Source organism: Bombina bombina, chromosome 4 (assembly GCF_027579735.1).
Source record: "Bombina bombina isolate aBomBom1 chromosome 4, aBomBom1.pri, whole genome shotgun sequence".
In the NCBI taxonomy this organism is placed as follows: Eukaryota; Metazoa; Chordata; class Amphibia; order Anura; family Bombinatoridae; genus Bombina; species Bombina bombina.
In genome coordinates this window covers 922,681,126-922,702,484 of record NC_069502.1, presented here as the reverse complement: position 1 = coordinate 922,702,484, position 21,359 = coordinate 922,681,126, and positions in this window count along the sequence as shown.

Sequence of the window (21,359 nt, the reverse complement as noted above, 5' to 3'; positions counted from 1 at the left end):
GTAATTTTTATCCGTTATATTTTTAAGGAAAAAAAATGAAAAATTGTAGAGTGTTTGTATGAGTGTAGGTCTACTTTGTATAATATTTTTGAAGTGATTCATGAATGTTTTTGGTAGCGGTATATCAATAACTGCTGGTCTGGACTAGCTTTATGAATTTGAGCATAGATGGGGATATTTGTAGCACTACGGAAACTTGTAATAGTAGCGTTAGGGAAAATTATATTTTATGGCCCATACCGATACTATTTGACTCATAACACAAAACTCGTAATCTAGGTGAATGATATTAATTTTGTTTTCGCAAAATGAATATCCAAACGACTGCACTAATTTTAAAGAAAACAAATACATACTAATGAAATTCATTAGTATACATTTGTTTCCTTTAAATTAGGTTTGAAAGGTAAAATACTGGGGGCGTGAACATGCAGCATTCTTAGAAGGACGTATTCTCCAAAAGCCTCTGATCAGTGCTGGCAATCTGCCGATTATTAGCCATTTTTAGCAGCATCCATAAAAGATTTATTCATCCTAACAACTCTTCACATTGTGAGGCACGATTTTTCACTTTATTTGCTGTGATTATGACTCAGAACTCATGATGAATTGGAAGTCAAAGGGCCTGAGCAGTGGCTCACATTAAGGCCAAGAAACCCCCGGCACTTCATGGTAGCTTGCCACACCTGGTCAATATACTGCAAAATAATAGTTTTGAAAATTTTTACCCAGCTTATTTACCTGCCCAAGGTACTGTATAACTTTCTATTATAAATAATCAAAATGGTGAACAAGTAGGAAGAGACCTTGACAGAACGGCTAGATGCCAATCAATTGAAACTAGAAAATGTACTGCTCTCCCTAATGGATAAAATGCTGCCGAGTGTATCTTTTATATACCAGATGAGGATTCTGCATTCTCTGATACAACAACTGAACCTCCAATTATTTAATTGCCCAATAGCAATAAGGCACTGGCAGAGTTCAGAGTTAGTCCAGGGACATCTCTGATGGTAAGGAGAGAATACATACAAAAACACAACCCCTTAACCTTAAAGGAGGCTCTCAAGTGAGTCAGACTACCTCAGATGTACTATCTCTGTCTACAATCACCATGACAAGCTGGGCTTGCTTTATTTCAAATGAACAAGTCACAACTGTTTTGCTACCGATCCACAGACTATGTAATATTTCACTCAGTTTACAACTACAGTTCCCAATTCTAATTAACTTTGCATTGTGGTCAGATCTTTTGTTCCCAGACACACATTGTCACATTTTTGCCTGAGAGATCCAATTGATATATTCCTGAAAAAGATCACTTTACTGAAGGTCCATGGGGTCAATTTATTATTTAATGTGCGAGCAGACATGATAGTGTATCATGTCTGCTGCACATTGATAAATGCCGACAGCATATGCTGTCGGCATTTATCATTGCACCAGCTGTTCTTGTGAACTGCTGGTGCAATACCGCCCCCTGCAGATTCGTGGCCAATCAGCCGCTAGCAGGGGGTGTCAATCAACCCGATCGTATCCAATCGGGTTGATTTCTGTCTGTTGCCTCAGAGCAGGCGGACAGGTTATGGAGCAGCGGCCTTTAGCCCTTCAGGCTCGCTGGAAACACAGGGCATCAAACTCCGTACGGAGCTTGATAAATTGACCCCCATGCCTCAATGTTTATGCCTAAAATTTGGAGAGTGCAGTCATATCTGAAGAGTCAATCTCAATGCGGATGCTGCATTGACGCCCCATCATTTCTGGTCCACCACAAACGGAAGTTAAGAAGCATTTAGGTGACTGACTGAAATCATCCTGATCCAATACGATTGGGATGATTGACGGCCCCTGCTAGCAGGCAATTGGTCACCAGAAATCAGGGGCAGCATTGCACAAGCATTTCAGAATAAATGCTTGTGCAATTTTAAATGCCGACAGAGTATGCTGTCGGCATTTAGTGAGGTCTAGTGAACCCTTCCTAAATCTACCCCTTATACTTAATTAAAAGGGGTTATTTATATATACAGTATATATAGTAAACCATTTGGTATACCAGCTCACCTAATCTATTCAATATGGAAACCCTGGTTAACTGAAATATTTGTAACCAGGGGTGCTCGGGACATAAAAGTAAAATATAATCAAAAAGGGGAAAAACAAGAGGGATAGAACAAGGAAAGACAAGATTGGAGTATGTCCTAGCCGGCACTTCCAATTAGAAAAAATCAACGAATATAAGACTAAAGGTGCTGTGTGTGATAATAGCCAATCCCAAGGTGACAGGCTCCCTTCCCAGAGACATACATCAATACATATAAAATATGCAAGTAAAATTTAATAGGTAAATAGAAACATTGAGACATATACAGTATATTATAAGAAATTAGCAAGTAAAGAATAACAATGTCTACTAAAAACATATAAATAAACCAATGGCCATTGGATACTAAGTAATATAACCGAAAAGACTCAAGATTTCTTAGATCAGACAGAATCCGTATAGAAAGACTTCAAATTGACTGTCTATAAGAGTCCTTAGAGTAACTAGTATTGCAGCCTTCCATATACATCAGTTGTAATCCTTAAGCTTAAAGTGCTGATAAAGCGCTGATACAGCAGTTCATGTGCAAGCAAACGCGGTTCAGTGTAGTAATGAAGCAACTTTCTTTTGGCACACATGTAGATATAAGCAAGAACAGTTCATGGACACTTAAGATTATAAACAGGAATGTTTGAGACAGATTACAGATACTACACAATATAATTTATTGTTAGATTACCTCACTATTGAATATCAATTGGAACTTGAAGGAAGCCCTCAAGGAAGGAACTAATAATAAAACTTAATTTGATTACCTTAATGTTAAAGAACCAAGAACAGCTACGTTCTATACTATCCTGAAATTACTTAAGAAAAGAAATCCCCCACCAGGGAGACCGATAATAGATGATATCTTGGTAATGTGGAACGGTACGGAGATGGAACTTTTTGAATTCATTGACCTCATTAACCATAATGAATTAAATTTGAAATTTACTTTTTTCTCCAGCCACGAAACTATTACATTTCTGGATTTACAAATCTCTATTAATAATGGAAATATATCAACAGAGATGTATAGAAAGGACATGTCTGCTAAAACTATATTAAGTGCAGACAGTCATCATATCAGTTCAGGAGTAAGGGGGATCCCGTATGGACAATACCTAAGATGTAAGAGAAACTTCTCTACAGCTGGGTCATACAAAATGCATGCTCATCACCTAACAAATAGACTAAAAGATAGAGGGTATACCTGCAAAAACCTGAATCAAAATTATCAGAGAGCAAATCAAAAATAAAGGGATGAAATTCTATACAAAATAGAGAAAACTGACAAAGGGAACAATACAAAAAGATTCATATGCACTTTCAATAATAAATGGAACAACATTAGGTCCATATTATGTAAAGATTGGGATATACTCCAAGTATACACAATAGTCAGCAAAATAGTAGGGGAAGCCCCTCTAATGACACCATGTAGGTCACCTAATTTGCGTGACAAATTGGTACACAGCCATTTCATAAATCCCATACAGACCAATACCTGGTTACAAAAATACAAACATAAAGATGGCAATTTCCCGTGTGGCAAATGCAGTATCTGCAAGAATATTCAGAAATAGGACAAGATTACTGATGCCAGAGGTATTAACCATAGAACCAAAGGCCATATCAGCTGTAGGAGTGAGGGAGTGGTATATGCCATATAGTGTACATGCCCAAAATTCTATATAGGTAAAACCTATAGGGAATATAAGGAACGGGTGGAGGAACACAAAAAGAATTTAAAAATGAGAACCTTAAGGATAGCACACACAGCACACACATGACAATAGTTCATCTATTGGTCTTAAAACAATGGGATTGAATGGATACATTTACAGGGAAGGGGAGGTGACCTGGATAGATGTCTGCTACAAGCGGAGTATAAATGGATACACAATATGGATACATTAAAACCCAATGTCTCCATGAATAGATAAACTTTGCTCCATTTCTCTGAAATTTTAATAAAAACTATGACAATAGCATTATAGGTATTTGGATGTATACATATCCCCTTAAAAAGTGCACATGAGCTTCCCAATGTCAGGGTTTGAAATGTATAGTTATATTCATTAACCCCTTAGTGACCAGAGCACTTTTCCATTTTCTGTCCGTTTGGGACCAAGGCTATTTTTACATTTCTGCGGTGTTTGTGTTTAGCTGAAATTTTCCTCTTACTCATTTACTGTACCCACACATATTATATACAGTTTTTCTCGCCATTAAATGGACTTTCTAAAAATACCATTATTTTCATCATATCTTATCATTTACTATAAAATAATTTATAAAATATGAGGAAAAATGGAAAAAAACACACTTTTTCTAACTTTGAACCCCAAAATCTGTTACATATCTACAACCACCAAAAAACACCCATGCTAAATAGTTTCTAAATTTTGTCCTGAGTTTAGAAATACCCAATGTTTACATCTTCTTTGCTTTTTTTGTAACTTATAGGGCCATAAATACAAAGAGCACTTTGCTATTTTCAAACCATTTTTTTTCAAAATTAGCGCTAGTTACATTGGGACACTGATATCTTTCAGGAATCCCTGAATATCCATTGACATGTATATATTTTTTTTTAGAAGACATCCCAAAGTATTGATCTAGGCCCATTTTGGTATATTTCATGCCACCATTTCACCGCCAAATGCGATCAAATACAAAAAATCGTTCACTTTTTCACAATTTTCTTCACAAACTTTCAGTTGCTCACTGAAATTATTTACAAACTGCTTGTGCAATTATGGCATAAATGGTTGTAAATTCTTCTCTGGGATCCCCTTTGTTCAGAAATAGCAGACATATATGGCTTTGGCATTGCTTTTTGGTAATTAGAAGGCCGCTAAATGCCACTGTGCACCACACGTGTATTATGCCCAGCAGTGAAGGGGTTAATTAGGGAGCATGTAAGGAGCTTTTTGGGGTATTTTTAGCTTTAGTTTAGTGTAGTAGACAACCCCAAGTATTGATCTAGGCCCATTTTGGTATATCTCATGCCACCATTTTACCGCCAAATGCGATCAAATTAAAAAAAAGTTACATTTTTCACAATTTTAGGTTTCTCACTGAAATCTTTTACAAACAGCTTGTGCAATTATGGCACAAATGGTTGTAAATGCTTCTCTGGGATCCCCTTTGTTCAGAAATAGCAGACATATATGACTTTGGCGTTGCTTTTTGGTAATTAGAATGCTGCTAAATGGCGCTGCGCATCACACGTGTATTATGGCTAGCAGTGAAGGGGTTAATTAGGTAGCTTGTAGGGAGCTTGCAGGGTTAATTTTAGCTTTAGTGTAGAGATCAGCCTCCCACCTGAAACATCAGACCCCCTGATCCCTCCCAAACATCTCTCTACCCTCCCCTACCCCACAAATGTCCCCGCCATCTTAAGTACTGGCAGAAACTCTGCCAGTACTAAAATAAAAGGAAAATTTTGGCTTTTTTGTGCAATTTTTTTTAGCATATTTACATATGCTTATGTGTAGGATCCCCCTCAGCCCCCAAACTCACTGATCCCCCACCAAACAGCTCTCTAACCCTCCCCCTCTGACTTAATGTGCGCCATCTTGGGTACTGGCAGCTGTCTGCCAGTACCCATTTTAGTGAAAAATATGCTGCTTTTATTAAAAAAATGTCCCTTTTCTGTATTGTAGCTTCCCCCCCCCCAATACCAACCCCCCCACCCCTTCCAGATCCCTTAGATGCTTTCCAAAAAATAAGTTTATTTTCATTTTTTTTACAATTTACTTGCAACTTTTTTTCTGTAGTGTAGCGGTTCCCACCCGCTCCCGCCCCGTGCACGCGCCCGCCCGCCACCCCCCGTGCACGCGCGCGCCCGTGTGCGCCCCCGAAGGCTCCGCCCCCGATCCCGCCCCCCTCCACCTTACAGAGCTCACTGATGGCCGCCCACCCGCCTCCCAAGTCGGCCCCCACCCACCAACGATACCGGCCATTGATGTCCGGTGCAGAGAGGGCCACAGAGTGGCTCTCTCTGCATCGGATGGCCAGAAAGTGTTATTGCAGGATGCCTCGATGTCGAGGCATCACTGCAATAACCGGAAAGCAGCTGGAAGCGAGCAGGATCGCTTCCAGCTGCTTTCCAGACTGAGGACGTGCAGGGTACGTCCTTGGTCGTTAACTGACATCCTTTAGAGGACGTACCCTGCACGTCCTCGGTCGTTAAGGGGTTAATAATTGCTCCAAATAAGCTTCCGTTTTCCTTCCCCTGATCATGTACCCTAAGAAGATCATATAGGGAAGCTTAACACAGGGAACCCTATTGGTTTCTCAATAAGGGTGAATCATCTACAACATACTATCAATAAAAAAGGGTGTATACCATTTAAATATGTATAAATAAATATGATTGTGGTTGCTGTGTAAGTATGCTATAATATAGAGCAAATGTGTATCAGGCTCTCCTGGATACTGTAACTTAGTGGATTGGTGGTGTGAGCACCTACTTGAGTGACATTATTATGCTAATACCCCAAAAAAGTCCACACACAAATCTCCAAAAAATGTGAGACACAATGTAAAATGGATAATAGGAGGATATGGGGAAGTGCTCCCAATAGAGCTAACTGTCTTCCTATGGTGATGTGGATATATAAAAAAATGAACATGTAGTATTAAAATGCTAATTGCACAAGTGCAAATAAGTGATTCAATAATGGATATAAAATAATGGATATATGAGGAGGGCTATGGGCCTATATTTAACAAACCAAACAAATGTAAAGATGGTTAAAAAAATTAGTTAAAATGTATTGCATATCATGACAAGGTTATACTCATATCAATTTTAAAAAGATGCCGGCATCTAAAAATAAAAATAAAAAATAAAAAATAATGAAATATATTAAAAAAATGAACTCACGTTAACAAAAATTGAAAAAGAGCAAAGATATATGATACAGTACAGTGCCGTTTGCGTAATACAGTATAACAAAGCTGTTTTCTGTATGTTATCTGGTACACAATTTGTGAAGAGATTGTTAATTTTGGGTGTTGGTCGTAACAGATTCCACTTTGAATGTTTCTATGAAACGATATTTCTGTTACCTTGTTACCACTGTTTCTATGAAACAATATTCCTGTTGCTTTATTAACGTTGTTTGCGTTTTTTCACAGGATTAGAATATATGATCCTCACAGCATTTCTCTGCACAGCCTTGGTGGTGTTTCAAATAGAGATGTTACAAAGAGCACCACAACAGGGATTATAAAGTCACTCGTTGAGTATACAAAGTGCTTTGTGAACCTGTGTAGCTCTGCTCCTCAGAGTGATGCTGGGATAGAAATGAGTCAGCTGGAGCGATTTAACAGGTTTTGGCAATTAACACTCGTTAGTGATACAAAATGTATTTCATGCCCCTGTTTTACTCCTACTGAACCTCTCTTGACGTGTATATCTAAAGTGAGCAAATCTACGCGTTTCAACAGGGAGATTGCAGTCTGCCACCTAAAATGTGTTGGGGAAGTTAAGAAACAGCGGTCTTACAAACGCTACTTCTTAACCTACATTTCGGCGATCCTGAAACTACATGTGTAGAAAGCAGCAACCGCAGCTTGTTAACTCTACCCTATAGAGTCTAATTAACTACTTATAATATATAACTCTCCTATTGCTAGTGCACACAGACTGAAGTTTAGCTAGCCCTCGTCTTGATATTTTGCAATAGCAAACTACAACTAGCTAGTCTAATAGAAGGGTTAGAAGTTACTCCAGACAGTTTCTTTCTTATCGTTTGGGTCAGGAATTTAATTTTCTTTTTTTTTTTATCTCCTTGAACCTCAAAATTACTACAAGTTACCTTTTTTACTTAATCTTGCTTGAACTGCCACGCGGTTAGTGGCCAGGATTGTGGGCATTCAATAGGCATCATATTATATCTTCAAAATGCCACTACATATTTTTCTACTCTGGAGTAGACTCTCTCATAAGCCTTTAGATCTTTTATTGTCATATAAACTATTTATCCTGACAATTTATTATTAGTTTAATATAGGGCTTTAATTTACATTGTTAAGAGGTTATAATATTTGTTAATTTCTACAAAACTGCATAAATAATATCTGAGATCATTATTTTTGTCCATGTAGCAGTAACACACCTACACCTACACCAACATGGACAGTTTAATGTTTTGGACAATAACCCCCCTTATACCTCTTAAGCTTAAAACAACACTATAGATGTCTGCTTTCTAGCTCAATGCATTTTTATCTTCATGAGTTGTCTACTCAGTATTTTTAGGTGGCCAGCAACAAAGTTGCAGGACAACCTATTGTTATTGTTTGGATTATTATTATTATTATTATTATTAAGGACAACCTATTGTTATTGTTTGGATTATTATTATTATTATTATTTTTATTCCGCCAAGCTGTGTATTCAATTGCCCATAACTGCTTAACTGTTTTTGCAAAGCTCTTAAAATCAGGTATGCTGGTACAGCCTATTGCTGTGCTACATCTCATGCAAAATTGAACTCATAGGTCACATGCTCTGGCAGCCATATTGCTTTTTTTCTCGACAAATTTCGACAAAAGCTTAAAAATCTTTAGCTCTGGAACTGCTTATGTTACAACTTTGAAACTCGCTGTGCTTAGTGCTACTATGACCTGAAATTGCTATTGCTCAAGAGAAGTGCCTTGGTGACATGATATGGCAGCCATCTTGCATTTTACAAAAATATTCAAACATCTTCTTCTCCTAAACCGCTTAGTGCAATGAGGCACAATTTTGCACATATGCTCCTTGCAAGGTCCTCTACCAAGTTTGTTCAAACTGCGATTTTTCCATAATCAACATGGCTGCTGTTGGACATTAACCTTTTTATCGCCATTTCATTGCGTAATTTTGCACTTTATACATTAGTTTTACAATATTTAACAATATTACAGTGTAATAGACAGTGTAATAGACACATGATTACACATAGTCATAACCCTTAAATACAATATTGCAGTTAAAATTTGCATTGCGCAGTCGCCTTCGTGAAATAAAACATTTGCAAATTTTCATGAAACTTCTGCAAATTGTAGAGGTCTATAGTAAGCATTAGTTTGTGCAATTTGAAAGCCATACATTGCATAGCTTGGCGGCCATTTTGTATGTGCCATTTTTAAAAACTATAAAAATCTTCTTCTCCGAAACTGCTTATGGGACAGACTTGAAAATTTGTTTATAGAGTTATCTTATGACTAACATTCAGATTTGTTCAAGAGAAGTTGATACGTCATGTGGTTTGGCAGCCATTTTGAATTGTTCAAAATTGCTTAACGATATATTTAAATTAATAATAAAACAAAAACCATGCCATGTTTATTGACATCTATAGTGAGCACTATTGTGCGTAATATGGAGGCTGTATATCTTACGATCGGGCAGCCATCTTGGTTTACGTGAAAATTTTTAAAGTCTATTTTCTCTGCAACCGCCTATGTAAGAACTATGAAATTTGCTGTAAAGTCTTATATTGTTACCTAGATTCATAATTGCTTATTAGGAGAGAATCAGTCACATGATGCGGCAGCAATATCGGTTTTATGTTTATCGTAAATATTTGTAATTCAATAATTCCTCTTTTGAGTTAATTGCTCACAAAACACAAATTACTTATGCTAAACTCTTGAAATCAGGTATGCTGGTACAGCCTATTGCAATGCTACATCTCATGCAATATTGAACTCATAGGTCATAAGGTTACACAGCCATATTGTTTTTTGCAACAAATTTCGAGAACTGCTTAATAATCTTTAGCTCTGGAACTGCTTATGTTGCAACTTTGAAACTTGCTGTGCTTAGTGCTGCTATGACCTAGATTTGCCATTGCTCAAAAGAAGTGCCTTGGTCACATGATGTAGCAGCCATCTTGCATTTTGCGAAAATCTTTAAACATCTTCTTCTCTTAAACCGCTTAGTGCAATGAAGCGCAATTTTGCAAATATGCTCCTTGCAAGGTCCTCTACCAAGTTTGTTAAAATTGCAATTTTTCCATAATCAACATGGCTGCTGTGAGACATTAACCTTTTTATCGCCATTTAATTGCGTAATTTTGCACTTTATATATTAGTTTTACAATATTTAACAATATTACAGTGTAATAGACACATGATTACACATAGTCATAACCCTTAAAGACAATATTGCAGTTAAAATTTGCATTGCGCAGTCGTCTTCGTGAAATAAAACATTTGCAAATTTTCATAAAACTTCTGAAAATTGTAGAGGTCTATAGTGAGCATTAGTATGTGCAATTTGAAAGCCATACATTGCATAGCTTGGTGGCCATTTTGTTTTGTATGCACTGTTTTTAAAAGCTACAAAAATCTTCTTCTCCAAAACCGCTTATGGGACAGACTTGAAATTTTGTTTACAGAGTTATCTTTTGACTAACATTCAGATTTGTTCAAGAGAAGTTGATAGGTCATGTGGTTTGGCAGCCATTTTGAATTGTTCAAAAACGATTAACAATATTTTTAAATTAATAATAAAACAACAACCGTTTTACAAAAATGCTTTATTTTTGCCATGTTTATTGACATCTATGATGAAAATTATTGTGCATAATATGGAAGCTGTATATCATATGATCTGGCAGCCATTTTGTTTTATGCAAACATTTAGAAAATCTATTTTCTCTTATTTTATAACTATGAAACTTGCTGTATAACCTTATATTGTGACATAGAGTCACATTTGTTCATGTTGAAGGAATTGGTCACAAGCTATGGCAGCCATATTGGTTTACGCGAAAATTTTGAAAATGTGATTTCTTTGCAACCGCTTATGTTAAATCTTTGAAATTTGCTGCATAGCTATATATTGTGACTTAACAGCTTGTATGCCATTGCAAAGGTGATGCGCGTGGCCACCTCTATCGCTGCTTGCAGCTATATTTTCTTTTTATATCTGCAGTCTGCCTTTGACTGACAGAGTCATAAACCAGCAACACCATAGTTAAGAGGCTGGTTTGATATACCTACAAACATATATTCTGAGAAAGGAAGCAGTAAGAAGGAAAAAAGAGAGGAAAAATACAGGTAAAGAGGAAAAGAAAAGAATGAGGGGAAAAAAGATAGGGAATGCAGGTGTGGTACCTGTTTTTTTTGCTTATTTATTAGTTTGGTATTCCATATCATTGTAATTGTTCTGTTTCATAACACGTTTCATTGCAGAAAGTTCATGAGTGACCTTTACTTTGTGATACCCCATTGTCACCAAAATAATCTTTGCCTCAGAAGCTCATGAGTTGCCTCTATCGTTGTTTATGTGGACAAAAATGGAGAAGAGTTCTATTGTATATTCAACATTGTTAAACAGGTATACTTTATGTTCTCATTGTATTACTTCTCTTTCTCTACCTATTTGAATTATACTATGTGTATGTCCCCAATAAAAAATTTATAAAGGTAAAATACTTACCTATAGCATGCTGGGGGGCCGCGCTAATCCCGACCCTTCTTCAAAGAGCAAGGGCCACACTAATAGGAGTCTTAGTGGGGCAGATCCCAGAGATTGCGCTAAAGGGCCTTCTCCTTAATGCAGGCTCTGAGATCCGCAATACTAAGCCTTCTTTTACTACGGGCCTGGGCTCTGTGAAGAAGAGTCGGGATTAGAGTGGCTCCCCCGCACTCTATAGTTAATTAAAAAAATACAGTTGAAATTTTTTCAACTGCAGTAAAGGGACATTCAAATTCGGTTTAAGGAAAATTAATCTAAATGTTACTGAATAACTAAAACAAATACCAAATAGCGCAGCAAATGATTAATCTGAAAAACTAATTTTACAGAATATTTATTCCGAAATGAATTATTCGCTGCTGTGCCACACTGGATTTTACTGTCCAGTATTAATTACGTTTTGCTTTTATGTGTAAGAAGTACCACAGGTAATATTGAAATGATTATTCTGTTAAAAAGGGACAGTCTAGTCAAAAATAAATTTTTATGATTCAGATACGGCATGTCATTTTAAACAACTTTCCAATTTACTTTTATCATCAATTTTGCTGTGTTCATTCGGTATTCTTAGTTGAAAGCTAAACCTAGGTAGGCTCATATGCTTATTCCCCAGCCCTTAAAGGCTGCCTCTTATCTGAATGCATTTTGAAAGTTTTTCACAAGAGGGCATTGGTTAACATATGCCATATAGATAAAATTGTGCTCATGCCCGTGGAGTTACCTAGGAGTCAGCACTGATTGGCTAAAATGCACATCTGTCAAAAGAACTGAAATAAGGGGGCAGTTTGCAAAGGCTTAGATACAAGGTAATTGCAGAGGTAAAAATTGTATTAATATAACTGTGTTGGTTATGCAAAACTGGGGAATGGACAATAAAGGGATTATCTATCTTTTTGAAACAACACAAATTCTGGTGTAGACTGTCTCTTTAATACTGGGTTTCTTTTTTAGATGTTTCATAAAGACTCTTTGTGAAAGGTTTATCTATGATATTAATGAATTATATAAAACTGTCTTTTCTATTGAAAAAAAAAAAAAATACAAATTATACCAGTTCAAAAAAATATATTTGTTAGAAAACTGTGTTGTAAATGCATATCTCAATAGCTGATTTCTTGTTAACTTTAAATGTTAGAATGAAAATGCAGAAGTAGAAGATTCTTTAATGACCTAATATATTTTAGAAACCAAATGAAGACATTTGGCTGCATACCAAATGCAAGAAAATGTTGCATATAATCCAGTCAACACTGTTTAACTAAGTACTGGCCAATATTATCACAAATGCCTATTTAAAGCACAGCAATCTTTAAATGCTATAGTGTGAATTTGCTCATTTTTCCTCCATGGTATAATTACCTTCTCTAAACTCTAGGGAACCAGAGCCCTGTCTAGTGTAATACAGCATTCATATGGTACAAACAGCATTGCCTCATGCAAGCTAAGTATCTCTTTAGCATTTAATATGATATAAAATGTTTAAAGTTTAATTTTGTTGCTGTCAATCAGAACATTGCAGTGCTATTAATATTTATCTTGGCATCTCTGAATGAAATCTTACTTTGAGAGACATTTCATTGCAAACATTATCTCATGTACTATATTCAAAATATTTGAACTATTTGTAGTTTAAATTGCCTATTAATATAAAACAATTGGCAAATAATTTCGATGTATGAAAATGTTGGTTTAAAAATATATAAAATACATGAATAAATGTTATGTAAAATACTTTTGTTTGTGCATAAAAACAAATAAAAATGGTAAACATAGATTTCAAGATTTTGAAGAAAAAATGGAAATGTCTGAAAAGTTTCTATTACCATCACAAGGAATATTTATAATGTTTTGTACACAAAAGCATCATATATCAACTTAAATATTTTTGACTGAACAGTTCTCATCGATAATTAATGCCCATTTATTAACAAGCATATGGACAAGGATCCTAGTTATGGGGCAAGCTAGGTGGCAGTTTTAATCTATATATATATATATATATATATATATATGTATATATATATATATATATATATATATATATATATATATATATATATATATATATACACACACACATAGAAAGCCGTGTACTCTCTTGCAAGTACACAGAAAGATTAAAAGCAAAATGGAAGAGTTAGTTACAGCATTTGGCCGAATGGTAAAAGGCCCAAAACTGTGTCAAGAGAACTATGTCAAGGTCTTTTTCACTGTTGGTCTTTAACCTACAGCCACACAATGCAGGACTTCAACCAAACACACTGAGATACATGCTTAACAGGCCCTTTGTAAATTCCTTATTTACAAAACTCACAGCCCTGGGTGCTCACCAGCACTCACATACAACTGCACAGCTTTCAGGGACTCAAGCAGTTAACCCTAGACAAGTCTGTGTGCAAAGCCCATATAGAAAATAACAAAACAAAATTATTAACACAACACATTGAAAGTCTTGCACTTTCATGGAAGCACACAGCTAGATTAAATTGAAAATATAAGATTTATTTACAGCATTTGGTGGTAGACCCAGGACCACGCCAAGGTCTCTCCCTCCCTGGGTTCCTAACCTACAGCCACAAATGCATGCCTTCAACCAAACACACTGAGATACAAACAAGTTGACACAAGCCCTTTGTAATTTTTTATAAGTTGAGTTGAGATAAGTATTTAACACTCCACAAATTATTATAATTAATGTTGTCTTACTTGATGTTTAATTCCAATGGGGCCGTGTACACAATTTAAAAATCCCATACAGGGAGTGCAGAATTATTAGGCAAGTTGTATTTTTGAGGATTAATTTTATTATTGAACAACAACCATGTTCTCAATGAACCCAAAAAACTCATTAAAATCAAAGCTGAATATTTTTGGAAGTAGTTTTTAGTTTGTTTTTAGTTTTAGCTATTTTAGGGGGATATCTGTGTGTGCAGGTGACTATTACTGTGCATAATTATTAGGCAACTTAACAAAAAACAAATATATACCCATTTCAATTATTTATTTTTAGCAGTGAAACCAATATAACATCTCAACATTCACAAATATACATTTCTGACATTCAAAAACAAAACAAAAACAAATCAGTGACCAATATAGCCACCTTTCTTTGCAAGGACACTCAAAAGCCTGCCATCCATGGATTCTGTCAGTGTTTTGATCTGTTCACCATCAACATTGCGTGCAGCAGCAACCACAGCCTCCCAGACACTGTTCAGAGAGGTGTACTGTTTTCCCTCCTTGTAAATCTCACATTTGATGATGGACCACAGGTTCTCAATGGGGTTCAGATCAGGTGAACAAGGAGGCCATGTCATTAGATTTTCTTCTTTTATACCCTTTCTTGCCAGCCACACTGTGAAGTACTTGGACGTGTGTGATGGAGCATTGTCCTGCATGAAAATCATGTTTTTCTTGAAGGATGCAGACTTCTTCCTGTACCACTGCTTGAAGAAGGTGTCTTCAAGAAACTGGCAGTAGGACTGGGAGTTGAGCTTGACTCCATCCTCAACCCGAAAAGGCCCCACAAGCTCATCTTTGATGATACCAGCCCAAACCAGTACTCCACCTCCACCTTGCTGGCGTCTGAGTCGGACTGGAGCTCTCTGCCCTTTACCAATCCAGCCACGGGCCTATCCATCTGGCCCATCAAGACTCACTCTCATTTCATCAGTCCATAAAACCTTAGAAAAATCAGTCTTGAGATATTTCTTGGCCCAGTCTTGACGTTTCAGCTTGTGTGTCTTGTTCAGTGGTGGTCGTCTTTCAGCCTTTCTTACCTTGGCCATGTCTCTGAGTATTGCACACCTTGTGCTTTTGGGCACTCCAGTGATGTTGCAGCTCTGAAATATGGCCAAACTGGTGGCAAGTGGCATCTTGGCAGCTGCACGCTTGACTTTTCTCAGTTCATGGGCAGTTATTTTGCACCTTGGTTTTTCCACACGCTTCTTGCGACCCTGTTGACTATTTTGAATGAAACGCTTGATTGTTCGATGATCACGCTTCAGAAGCTTTGCAATTTTAAGAGTGCTGCATCCCTCTGCAAGATATCTCACTATTTTTTACTTTTCTGAGCCTGTCAAGTCCTTCTTTTGACCCATTTTGCCAAAGGAAAGGAAGTTGCCTAATAATTATGCACAGCTGATATAGGGTGTTGATGTCATTAGACCACACCCCTTCTCATTACAGAGATGCACATCACCTAATATGCTTAATTGGTAGTAGGCTTTCGAGCCTATACAGCTTGGAGTAAGACAACATGCATAAAGAGGATGATGTGGTCAAAATACTCATTTGCCTAATAATTCTGCACTCCCTGTATATCTCCTGTCTAGATAGCAATTTTCTCTTATCTCCCCCGCCCTAAGGAGGCAGTATATTATTTTATAGCCTTCCAAGTAAAGGACCACATATTTTTGTTATGAACCCTGGTAAAGTGTTGAACCAGTGGAGTTGTAGCCTTGCCAATGTGAGTATGATCTCATTAATAATTGGCAATGATTTGTCGAGTGTTACTACTAAAAATAATATCTAATAGATAAAGAAAGCTCTTAGCCCTAATAACATCTCTCACTAGTTATGGGGTCACTCAAAATTTTAAGTGATTCATCTTTTTACAATTCATCTCAAATTATCTATTTTGAAATTCATTTACCTATTTTTCTTAGTGAGTGGTAAATATTTTTGATTTTCTGCTTAGACAAGAGTAATTATTTGTGTATCACTATTTTGAATGTGTATTGTTCACAATTTATTGTACAATGTACGTGTATGTTTTATTGCAAACTTATGGATTTGCACTAATATTAAACACATTGCTGTTCATTGTCTGCAAAATAATTTGGATACCCCTTTTAAGGGGCATGATAACACATGTATACATCATACAACATTACCCAATAGGATGTGTGTGGGTATTTTAAATCGTTTTCATTTCTTTTCATTGGTTAGCTATGATTACAGCTATGGCTGAAACATGTTAGCCGCCAATGTTGTGGTGACATGTATCCTTGTTGACAGGCTTGTTCATTTTGAAAGCAGCACTGTTGTGCAAATAAAGGTTATGTTTTATTGGAGCTCCCTGGTTGATATGTTCTTATTCCATTACATATGTATGTGCACATACATATACATACTCACATAGAAACATATACACCTTTAAGACCTTTTCTGTCAAACACCAATAATAAACATATATTTTAAATGTAATATATATGTTTGTGTGTGTGTGTGTGTGTATATATATATATATATATATATATATATATATATATATATATATATATATATATATATATACAGTATATATTTTATTTTAATATGTTTTACTTTTATTATACTTTTATTATAGGTTTACTTCAGGTCTCAAGTTGTGCTAACTTTTTTAGTGTTGTAATGTGTTGCACTCAAGGGCAACACATGAATGTTTAGCACAGTATAGGGCACACTAAAGGGATTTCAGCCACGCTATATAATCCTTCTAAAGAGGCACTCTTCATTTATTGCCAAACAGAGTGACACTTGCCCCAGCCCTCAGACACCAAACACAAACATTTAAGAGTACCTCTTTGGAAGGATTATGTGTAGAATATAACAGAGTGCTGGTCATAGAACATTTATATAAATATTTAAAATATGAACAAATGTAAAGTCAGACCTACACATCTCTTTCCAGTAGTAAAACTTTATATTATTTCAATCAATTAAAAAAATAGCTGTAAGCTGTGGAGATGGAAACCCCATGTCTTGTAAATTATTCTAGGTGAATCAATTACTCTATCTCCATGGGAAGCACTTTTACACAAACCATTTGATAGATTCAATAAATATGTTAATACATTTATTTCAATTGTTTGTACCACAGTGGGGATTATTCTATGTTAGAAGTGGAAAGGATTATTGCTCACCAAAATAGCTTTTTATAGCTACAAACTCTTATGATTAACATATGTCAGCATATGTAAGCAATGGCAGCAGACATATTGGATGAGTATTTTTAGTAACTAAAAATAAGCATTAATGGTTTCTAAACTTCCTAACTGTAATAAACTCAGATTTTTTGTTACAGTCTCAAATATTTAACCAAGTACAAAAACAAGTTCAATTAAATACACTTTAAATAAACATATTTTAATGAATTGATGACAAATTAGCTTAGTTTGTTAGCTTAAAGTTTAATGTTATAATTATTTTTATTTTATATATATATATATATATATATATATATATATATATATATATATTATATATATATGATATTTTCTATTGATAAATTGTTATTATTACCACTACTACAATTATTCAATGATGCAAAATTATATTTTAATAAAAAGATTTGCAAAAAATATATTGTAACAATAAACAGAAAGACTGCATGGCTGATGGTACTGATCCAACAACAACATTACCTCTACAGCACTAGTTCTATATACTCTACATTCCTTAATATACCTTCATATATAACAGCACTTTTCAAACAACACTGCATAACTATATGCTTGAAACATAAGAAAATAATCATATAAAAAGTTATCAAATGGTGAAAAAACACTACAGCAAAGTCAGGGGCGTAACTAGACTTCCTTTGGTCCCAGGGCAAAAGCTGTGACTGGTCCGCCATTTTAATAATGCCCATTCCAAAGCACCATAAACTCCTAATAGTATATTTTTCAAGCTTCAGCATACCTGATTAGTAGCAAACGCCTATATTTCACAGAACTGGAAATGCTTCTCTATGACTGTGAGTCATCATTCTCTGTTGGTAAGTCCCCACCAGAGGATACACACTTGTGCAGCCTTTTTGTACAAATATGGTAGCATTTTATTCTGTACAAAAATATATTGGTAGCCATATTGGAGTCTCTGCCACTATATTTGCAATGGCAAATCCATAAACACCTTCCTTACTCTGTGAACTCTGATTTGCAGAAGGATCACCCCTGCTTTGTAAGATGACCCCCCTAGAGGTGTGGGCCCAGTCTAAGTTGCAACCTCTAAGACCACTGTAGTTAAGACCCTATGCAACTCTCAACTTTATTAACAATTCACCAAACCAACCAAAAAATTGTGAAATAACAAAAATACAACATAAAACATTTTTTTTTAAATAAACTCATAGCTTTTCTAAAGTAATCAAGAAACATTTTAAAAGTAAATGAGTTTGCATTCAATATGATTCAATCAAAAAAATTAGACATGTGCGATTCGTTTCGGTTCGATTCGGAAATTCGGAAAATTCGGCAAATTCGGCGATTCGGATTGAACCGAATTTCCGAATTAAAATTCTGCCGAATTTTCCGAATCTAACCGAATCGAACCGAATCGATTCGTAAATTCGGATGGCCATTGGGATTACACTAGTATTGTACAGTATGTTAGGTTAACACCTAATATACAGTATAATTAGACATGTGCGATTCGTTTCGGTTCGATTCGGAAATTCGGAAAATTCGGCAAATTCGGCGATTCGGATTGAACCGAATTTCCGAATTAAAATTCTGCCGAATTTTCCGAATCGAACCGAATCGAACCGAATCGATTCGTAAATTCGGATGGCCATTGGGATTACACTAGTATTGTACAGTATGTTAGGTTAACACCTAATATACAGTATAATACTAGTCTAATCCCACCTAACACTTACCGAAATGCCGAATTTACGAACCGAATTGAACCGAATCGAACCGAATCCAGCCGAATTTCTTCGAATCCGAATGAATCCGAAACGAATCCGAAACGAATCGATTCATAATTTTCCGAATTCGAATCGATCCAAACCGAACTTCGAAAAATTCCGAATCGATACGAACCGAACCGAACCGAATTTTTTCGCCATGCACATGTCTAAGTATAATACTAGTCTAATCCCACCTAACACTTACCGAAATGCCGAATTTACGAACCGAATTGAACCGAATCGAACCGAATCCAGCCGATTCGGTTCAATTTGTCTAAACAATGTGAAATCAAACTCCAAATGGGGTTTGAGGTTGAGCCAATTTGAAAGGGTGTTCCTGCACCATTGTTAAATAAAATGAACTATTGTTTAGCTGTATGCCTGAATGCATTGTTCCTTTAAAGTCCAGCTTGCATTATGGCTGCACTTGTATGACATAAAAAAAAATATTAAATCATTAATTTAAATGGGTTCTGAATTTATTTTTTTAAATGAAACTAAGGATTTTTCATTTTTATGTCTTTAACTCTGATACAAGTATATTTTTGTGTGGGTGTTTCATATATAAAAACATACTCTGACTACATATAAAACAAATTGCAGCCAAGTGAGTAAGGTATTTAATGCTACCAGACATATATACATATTTAGAGTCACTGGAAATTTCAGTATAAAATTGAAAAAAAGAAAAAAACAAACATCAACACAAAAAGAGTGCTTTTTTGGTGTTTTAACTAGATATGTTAAAAACAAGTAAACTACTGATGTACGCAAAAGTTATCCTACCTCTTGCCAACATCTACAACAGTCTACTAATTACTGAGAATAAAATATTGGTAATTGGGTGCACCACAGATGAACTGTGTTCACAAATGAGCCCTTTATACAACTGACTTAGATTTTAAAAGTTTAAAATTACTATCTCTCATGTTTAAAAGAATCATTTTATTAGTGTATCCAGTTGAGCTATCAGGGACTGTTACATTAATTGTTGCTGCTTTATATTAAAGCTTTTTTACTTTTTCTTTTTTTAAACACTGTCAAATATAGTGATGTCCCGAACTGTTCGCCCGCAAACGGTTCACAGCGAACATATCTTTTTCGCGAACACATGGCGATGTTCGATCCGCCCCTATGTGTCATCATTGTGGAAACTTTGACCCTTTATATCACAGCGGCCTGACACATTAGAGCCAATCAACATCAGACACTCCCTCACAGACACTCCCAGCTACTCGGAATCCGCCATTTTAGACTCATAACGACCTTGCTTTCTTAATGAGAGGAAGTGTTGTGTTTTTGCTCCTGACATTAATAGGAAAAACATAGCTAGGCTAGTGTATTTACAGTCCAGATGGACTCCACTCATCTCTGCTGCAAGCACAGCACCCCAAAAAGCCCTTTTTAGGGCTATATTTCGTGCCGTTTTTTTTTTTTTCCGTTTTTTTTTATTAGCATTTGCCTGGCATTCAGGCTGTGTGTTTAAGGCTCACAGCATATGCTGTGACTACTGCCACCACTGATATCTCCCTAACAACATTAGTTTAAATTTAACTAACCAAAAAATGTAATTATTTTTCTAGTGTCACACAGCATATACTCTGGTTCATTGCTATGTGCCAGCCAGCAGCCACCAGTGTTAATATCCGTTTATAACATTATTTTAAATTTAAAAAAATATATATATATTTTGCTAGTGTAATCTAATTACATTTACTATCAGGCCTGTGTCTGTCAGGCTCACTCAGCATTAATATACCTAATTTTTTTCAGTCTTTTGGTTAATTGGTCTGTGCCAGGCAGCCACCCAGCACTCATATCTATTCTTCTTCACCTTAATTTTAATATAAAAAAAAAAGTTTAAATTTGTTTGCTAGTGTAATCTAATATAATTTTCTATCTGGCCTGTGTGTTTTGCTGACATACAGAGCCTACTGTGTTTACTTGCTGCCCTCCCTAGTCTATGAGCCACGACTCATATGTGTTTAACCTTTTTTTAATTCCCCCCCCAAAAAAAATTAATTTCAATAATTTTTCTAGTGTAATCTAATAGTATTTTCTATCAGGCGTGTGTGTATCTGACTTACAGATCCTACTGTTTTTAATAGCTG